The sequence below is a fragment of the Trachemys scripta genome, chromosome 9, assembly GCF_013100865.1.
Source record: "Trachemys scripta elegans isolate TJP31775 chromosome 9, CAS_Tse_1.0, whole genome shotgun sequence".
NCBI lineage: Eukaryota > Metazoa > Chordata > Testudines > Emydidae > Trachemys > Trachemys scripta.
Window position 1 is genome coordinate 100,885,807 of NC_048306.1, and position 8,131 is coordinate 100,893,937.

Sequence of the window (8,131 nt, forward strand, 5' to 3'; positions counted from 1 at the left end):
ATGAAGGGCAGAGCATGTCTAGGTCTCAATTTAAAGTACAGTCTTCGGGGCGCCCCCTAGTGGTTTCACCTGACTTCCCAATTCACAGGAGAAACTTCTGATTTCTCTGAAATTGTTGAGAATTCAGGCGTGGTTTCCCTTCCTGTCATGTGAACATGTGACTTTTATTACTTATTTCAGTGGAAAAACAGGTGATTTTCTCCAGCACCTTACTCCCCTGTTAAATCAGCTGGTTTAATATGCACATATTGATACAGCTCATGAACCAATGGGTGCAGAGTGTGCATGATAGATACTATTGCTCCACCTTGTTTGCTGTGCACCTGCGGTCTTCGGACACAGCAACAGCAGCAACTGAGAGGATGACTAATGCTGCCCCAAGCAATGAAGCATCTAAGTAATCTCACCGTGATACTGGATGCTGTTAGAGCACCTTCCATATGAGGCTCTCAAAGTACTTTGTAGGCATTGGTCAATGAAGGCACACCACTCTGGGGCAGGCATTGTGATCCACGTTCTAGAGATCAAGGTGGATTTACAGGCAGAAAAACTCAGCATTGACTAGGGTTTGCAATAGGCACTAAAAGTAATTCTCACGAGGGCCCCACAAATGCACTCCAGACTGAGGCAGCAGGGGCTAGAAAAGTGAATTTAGCAGCCAAGAAGGGCTGAGTTCTAGTCCTGACACTAACTCTCTGAGCAACTTTGGGTCAGTCACTTTGCCTGTGCCTCAGTTTCCCCACCTGAGAAAGGGGGAGAATGATTCTGCAGGTTGAGGAGTAGTTATAATAATATATGGAGATATCCTATCTCCTAGAACTGGAAGGGACTTTGAAGGGTCATTGAGTTGAGTCCAGCCCCCTGCCTTCACTAGCAGGACCAAGTACTGATTTTGCCCAAGATCCCTAAGTAGCCCCCTCAAGGATTGAACTCACAATGCTGGATTTAGCAGGCCAATGTGCAAACCACTGAGCTATCCCTCCCCTCAGAGTTATGTTTGCACAGTGTTTTGAGCAGGGAAACTTACTGAGCAGCCTTGTTATAAAGGCAAGACAGGTAGGTACCTCTATTGCTTGCATTAGGATTTAGGAGGAGAAGGTGACTCTACTTCCTACGTTTCTTGCTTCCTATGAGCAGTTCCTGTAATGCCTCTTGTATTCCTTTTTAATTAAAAAAAAAGCTGTCCCTTAAATGTTCCTTCTACATGTGTTTTGGCCGTGCCCCCTTCCTCTCTCTGCTAGCACAGTGCGGGCTGGAAGCGGGGCATTGCTCTGCCATGGTCTTTACCTGGACCAGCCAGCTTGTGCTCAAACCAAAACTGCCTCGTCTTTACTGGGATTTTACCCCACGTTAGTTACCACGTGGTAGCTCACTCAGGTGAAGAACACGCCTTTTCTCCTAGTGAAGATGCATCCTCTAGGAGCAGGTAGAGCGGCACGTGACAATGACCACCCCTCGTTTTCCTAGCCCACCTCTCCAACATGGCCAGCGGCCAAGGGACCATCCAGAAGCTCAGGGCTGTAGGGAAGGACAGAGCATGCTGTGCAGGGCAGTACGCCCTGCTCTTGCAGCTCCCTCAACCCCGGTGCAGCCCCTTCCCGTCCCCTCACTGCCATGCAATGAAGTAGAGAGGAACTGGAGGCAGGGGCTGCATCTGAGATATATGTGTAAATAATCTGGCATGAGAATAAAAATAAAAGATACATCAGCCAAACAGTCATCCAGCCAGCTCCGATCAATCATCAACACAAATGTGCTTCCGAGAACCAAAACCTTTGGATTCTAAGCTTTGGACTTCGCATTTCATAAAGAATGTGCAGTGGGCAGATCCAGCTTTCGTCAGCTTGACGGTTCTAAGTGGCTGTTCAGATTGCCTTGAAATTCTGTGGGCCCCCCGGGGGCATGGGGTTTGTGGCCTGGAAAATTTCACTGGAGCAGGATAGCTGAAGGGGCTATCGCTTGTGCTGTCAGGAGCGGCACCTCTCCCCAGCGGTTCTCAGGAGCTGTACAAAAGAGACGATGGATACTTGTTCCTAGTGCCTCATAAGACAGAGAGGTTAAACGACTTGCAAAACGGTGACTTCAGTCAGAGGCAGAACCCAAGATTTTTCACACTTGCTGTCTGGTCACCCTACTCCCAGCTCTGTTTATCCACCTGACCACAACACGCCTCCTGCTGCTGAGTGCTAATTTGGAAACCGACTGACTTGGACCCAAAGTTGGGTCACCCTTAACATCGGAACTGATCAAACCACAAGGAGCCTGACTCCCTGGGAGAATGCGAGGGGCAAAGATGAAAAAACATGTTTGCTCCTCACAGACTCAGGGGAGAGCATCGAATGTTCTGGCTGAAGCTGCCTTAATCCACCCCCAGCCGGACCGAGGTAGTGACCAGACATCTCGAGTGTAAATCCGCCGCTCGGAGATAAACAAGCGATAAGAGCGGCTGAAGGCGCCGTGTGAGCGGTGAGCTCAGTAGCGTTGCTTTGACAGCGGGGCTGATGACTGGCAGGATTTCACGTGCAAAAAAATAAACACACTTGTGATTACCTGGCCAGCATTGCACAATTACCGGGGGGATTCAGAGGGAGAAAAACAAGTGGATAAAGATAAAGCTAGTCTGGGTTGGTATGAAAACACCTGCCAGTGCAGGGCAGCTGCCTTTCTGTTATGAAAAGAAGTAAAACACTTTTAGGGTGTTGCTTAAGAGGAAGAACAAACAGACCAAGACAGGGCCAGGGATGACTAGGTGTCTTTTTAAATAGAGTGCAAAGGAGCCAGCGACCCTACCCGTGAGTCTGCAACCATGGAGATGTGTTCTCTGGTGGGGACGAGGAGGGGGCTCCATGTGCTCCAGATTACAGGAGATTTGGGAGGGTGGGATGAGTAGATGCATCCATCCTATGCAGATCCCTGGACCACTTCCTTCCCTGGAGAGGGGATACTGGAGTGGTAGGAGCTACTGCTGCTGCTCCTGGATCTGGTGGAACTGAAATCCTTCCCTGCCTGGGACCGCGGTCCCCAGCACACAGCACAGAGGATGTATGGGAGGGATTTGACCCTCGATGTTTAACCACTGGCTTTGATTCTACACTGTAGGGTTGCAGTGGCGTTTGGACTTCAGCTGTATGGCTGGAAGCACAGAGCTGGGTCGCCCTTGATCTCCGGCCCAAAATTCACCCCCGGCACAAGCCAGCCCCTCTCCACTGACTCCAGCGGAGTTACGCCAGCTGTGAATGTGGTTTGAGGAATGGAAGCTCCCAAAGCATCTTTTACAGGCTTCGTTCCTCTGGATGCTGACCTGAGCAGAGAGGGCTTTAGGGCTCTGGAGGGGCAGCGGAGCTGTTGTGCGTGGGAAGAGCTTGGACTTCCTCATAAGCCTTGAGGACCGCAGGCATGGAGCCCCCCCCCACCCCCACCACAGCTCACACCAGGAGGGAACCTATCCCAAGGTGTGTAGGCCAGCAGTGCATGCCTGCGGAAGGGGTCATCGCTGGCATGTCCAGATTGCCGGTGTGAGGCCCTGGGAAAAGACTGCGGCCTGTATCAAGAGACCAAGTCTCCCCAGGCTGTGGGTGCGGGTCACTTGCCAGGATTATCTGGGTGTATCTCATTTAATCACTTCCCTGCCATTGGGGGACCTCGGGCTCTGGTGCACCTCGGTCCCTCCTATGCTCTGCCTCTGGCACGTAATAGTCTAGTCTCCTCTGGGCTGTAATGCTCTGCTCTGATTGTGGTTGTTGGGTTTAGCGTTGGGTGCTGGGTGGCCCTGGTGACCTGTGCTACACCCAGGGCTGGCTCCAGGATTTTTGCTGCCCCAAGCGGAAAAAACAAACAAACAAACAAGCTGCGATCGTGATTTGCAGCGGCAATTCAGCGGGAGGTCCTTCTCTCCAAGCGGGAGTGAGGGACCGTCCGCCGAATTGCCGCCGAACAGCTGGACCTGCCGCCCCTCTCCGGAGCGGCCGCCCCAAGCACCTGTTTGGCAAGCTGGTGCCTGGAGCCGGCCCTGGCTACACCAGAGATCAGACCGGATGATCTTATCCCTAGTCACCTTAAACTCTATGATTCATGGCACTGCAGTTTAATCAATGTGTCCCTACTCCAGGTTTCAGCCGCCCATTGCTGTGTATGCAGAGTGCGTTTGAGCTTTGGTTTACTACTGTTTCAGTCCTTCTTCCCCTGGACTTTGTGATGGATCCTATGGGATGAGAACACCAGGGCCGGCTCCAGGGCTTTGGCCGCCCCAAGCAGCCAAAACAAACAAAACAAAAAGCCGCGATCGTGATCTGCGGCGGCAATTCGGCGGGAGGTCCTTCGCTCCCAGGCGGAGTGATGGACCGTCCGCCGAATTCCTGGACGTGCCGCCGCTCTCCGGAGTGGCTGCCCCAAGCACCTGCTTGCCAGGCTGGTGCCTGGAGCCGGCCCTGGAGAACATGGAGGGTGATCCACCATCTACAACAGTCGGCATCGAATACAGAGGGACTAAGGAGCCATCCCATCTCCTGGGATTCGTGCACAAACAAACCAGGGCAAGAGCCAGGGCCGGCTCTAGGCACCAGCCGACCAAGCCCGTGCTTGGGGCGGCGCCTCAGAAGGGGCGGCCAATGTTGGGGTGGCGGGAGGCGCTCGAGGTTTTTTTGTTTTGTTTTTTGTTTCAGCCGCGCTGCAGTGTAGCGCAGCGCTGTGGGGGGGGCTTCGGCAGCACTGGGGGGCTGGGGTTTGACTGGCGCGGCGCAGTGCGACGCTCGGGGGGGGGGCGGGTTTGGGCGGCCCAGCGTGGCGCTCGGGGCGGGGGAAGGGGTGGGGGGGGGGGGGGCGCGGGGGTTTGGGCGGCCTGGCCTGGCACTCGGGGGTTTGGGCGGCCCGGCGCGGCGCTGGGGTGGGGGTTTGAGCGGCCCGGCACTCTGGGGATTTGGGCGGCCCGCCCGGCACTGGGCTGGGGTTTGGGCGGCCCGGTGCAGCGCGGCGCTGGGGGACGGGGGAGTTTGGGTGGCATGGCGTGGCACTGGGGGGGGGGAGGGTGTTACGGCGGGGTGGCGCTCTTCTTTTTTGCCTGGGGTGGCAAGAAAGTTAGAGCCGGCCCTGGCAAGAGCACACAAGTTTAAGAGATCCTCGATGAGAAAGGCCTGTGTGTGTCTGAGAGCACGTGTGGCTGCTCCCCAAAAGAGAGCTAGATAAAGAGGGAATCACAGTATTTAAAAACAATCCGACACCTTCAGCAACTTTTCCAAAAGCCAGAACTCCCAAAGGGTTTCATCTATGTATCTCCCCAGTGTCTGACAGTAGAGAGTATCACATTACTCAGAGACAATGCGAGACCACTCTCGGTTCTCCCGATGAATCATAATCTCTTGTAAGTAAGTCTGTGCTGAGCAGTTGTGTAATATGGTCGCATAGTTCCTTCGAGCGTGGTTATGTTCAGAGGAGTGATTATAGTCAGATACCTTCTGACTCAACAGATCTGCTCTCTGTGGGTCGTTAAGTCATACCTGCTTACTGTACTGATAAACACCAGATATTTCTCCTGTTAGGACTTGTGGGAGAGCAGGTGGGAGTCTCTTCTGCCCTGTGCATTTGTTAACAAAGGTCTAAGTGTGGAATTAATAGACACATAGATTATAAGGCCAGAAGCGACCACTGTGATCATATGAGCTGACCTCCTGTATCACACAGGCCAGAGACCTTCCCTGATTAATTCTTGTTTATACTAGAGCAGATCTTCTAGAAAAATACATTCAATCGTGATTAAAAATTGCCCGTGATGGAGAATCCACCACAAAGCTTGGTAAGTTGTTCCAACGGATAACAACACTGTGCCTGCTTTCCAGTCTGAATTTGTCTAGCTTCACCTTTCAGCCACTGGATCTTGTGACACTTCCGTCTGCTAGACTGAAGAGCCGTCTATTGTCAAACTTCTGTGCCTCGTGGAGGCAGACCCCATGGGTGGAATAGGCCTCGGTGCAGCCACCACCGCCAGACGCTGGGTTCCAGGTTTTAGCAGTTGGCAGGGGCTGGGCTTCTGCTAGAGGAAGTTTTTGCTTATTATTATGCGCCATGCAGGTTCTGGGGCGGCTGAGGAGTGTCTGCTGTTCAGCTTCCTGGGTTCATCCGTCATCTCTCTGGAGTCGGGGGGGAAAGGGGGGGCGCCTCAGGCTGGCTGGGCTCAGGCCAGCCTGCACAACTGGGGCAGCTGGGGCTGGCCTGGGGCTCCTCCGCTGTGTGTGTGCGCGCTTGGGGCTGCAGCCATGGGGGCAGAGCGGGGTGGGGGCCAGGGGGCTAGCCTCCACAAAGGGGGGGTGTCCACCCACCACCCATGCATGTAGGTACTTATAGACTAGATCAAGTCACTCTTATCCTACTCTTTGATAAGCTAAATCGATTTGGCTCCTTCCGCTTTCATTGTAAAGCGTGTTTTCTAATCCTTACTGCTGTGACCCCTCTGCCGTGTGTCAACATCTGTCTTAATTGCGCTCACCAGAACTGGACACAGGCTTCCAGTAGCAGTTGCCCAATGCCAATTACAGAGGTAAATAGATTCCCCTCTCTATACAGCCCAGGATCGCATTAGCACCTTTGGCCACAGCGTCACTCTATGAGCTCCTGTTCAGCTGATTAGCCACCTCCACACCCAGTCGTTTACATAGGAACGGCCAGACTAGGTCAGACCAAAGGTCCATCTAGCCCAGTATCCTGTCTTCCGACAGTGGCCAGTGCCAGGTGCCCCAGAGGGAATGAACAGAACAGGGAATCATCAAGCGATCCATCCCCTGTCACCCTTTTGCAGCTTCTGGCAAACAGAGGCTCGGGACACCATCCCTGCCCATCCTGGCTAATTGCCATTGATGGACCTTTCAGAGTCACTGTTTCCCAGGATAAAGTCCCCCCTCTTGTAAGTATGGTTGCATTCTTTGTTCTTAGATGTTGTGGCAGGGCGACGACTCACCGGCGCAGCGCCTCCTGCTGGTTGTCCCAGGAATTAGCTCTTCCAGCCCGGAGCGCCCTCTGCAGGCTGGTGTCTCACCTGCCGCTGGCCCCCGTGTCCCTCTCAGACCCCGGTGCCCCTTTATCTTGCAGTGCTGCCCCTGGCAGTGCCCCACACTCTGGGTCTCCCCCCTCCAGGGGAACCCCCACCTTGCCTCAGTGGCTATTGCCAGTCATTGTCTAGACCCCGCTTCCTGGGGCGGGCTGCAGTCTGTAAACCACTCATCGTCGGCAAGGGGGTTAGGACCTGCTGCCTTTGCCTACCTCTGGGCTGCCCCTCTGCAGCCCCAGTACCTTTTGTAGGCCCTTATCTAGGCCTGCAGCCTGGGGTTTTGCTAGGCTGGAGCTCCCCAGCTCCCTCTGCCCTTCCCCAGCACTGATCCACCTCCGGTACCCTGCTCAGCTCCCAGGCAGCCAGCTCCTTCTCTCTCAAAAAGCGAGCGAGAGTATATGTGGTAGCATCTAGCCCACAGCCCTCTTATAAGGGCCAGTTGGGCCCTGATTAAGCTGGCCACAGCTGTGGCTTTTTCCCCATTAGCCTACCTTTTCCAGCTGCAGCCCTTTCCAGGGCTGTTTTAACCCCTTCAGGGCCGGAGCGGGGTGACCACCCCGCTACAGATGTATACATTTATATTTGGCCTTGTCAAAATGCATATTGTTTGCTTTTGCCCATTTTACCAAGCAACCCAGATCACTCTCAGTCAGTGACCTAGTCTCCTCATTATTTACTGCTCCCCTAGGCTTTGTGTCAGCTGCAAAATAAATCAGTGATGATTTTTATGTTTTATTCCAGGTCACTGACAAAAACATTCAATGGCATAGGGCGAAGAATCAATCTCTGCGGGACCCCACTAGAAACACATTTATCAATGATGTTTCTTCCTTTACAGTTACATTCTGAGATCTATCAGTTAGCCAGTTTTTATATCTTTTAAAGTGGGCCGAGTTGATTTTATATCATCCTAGTTTCTTAATCAAAATGACATGTGGTACAAAGTCCAAGTCTAAGTATATTATATCAACACTATTACCTTTATCAACCAAACTTGTAATCTCATCAAAAAAAGATATCCAGGTAATTTGACAGGATCCATTTTCCACAAAACCATGCTGATTGGCATTAATTATATTACCTTCCTTTAACTCT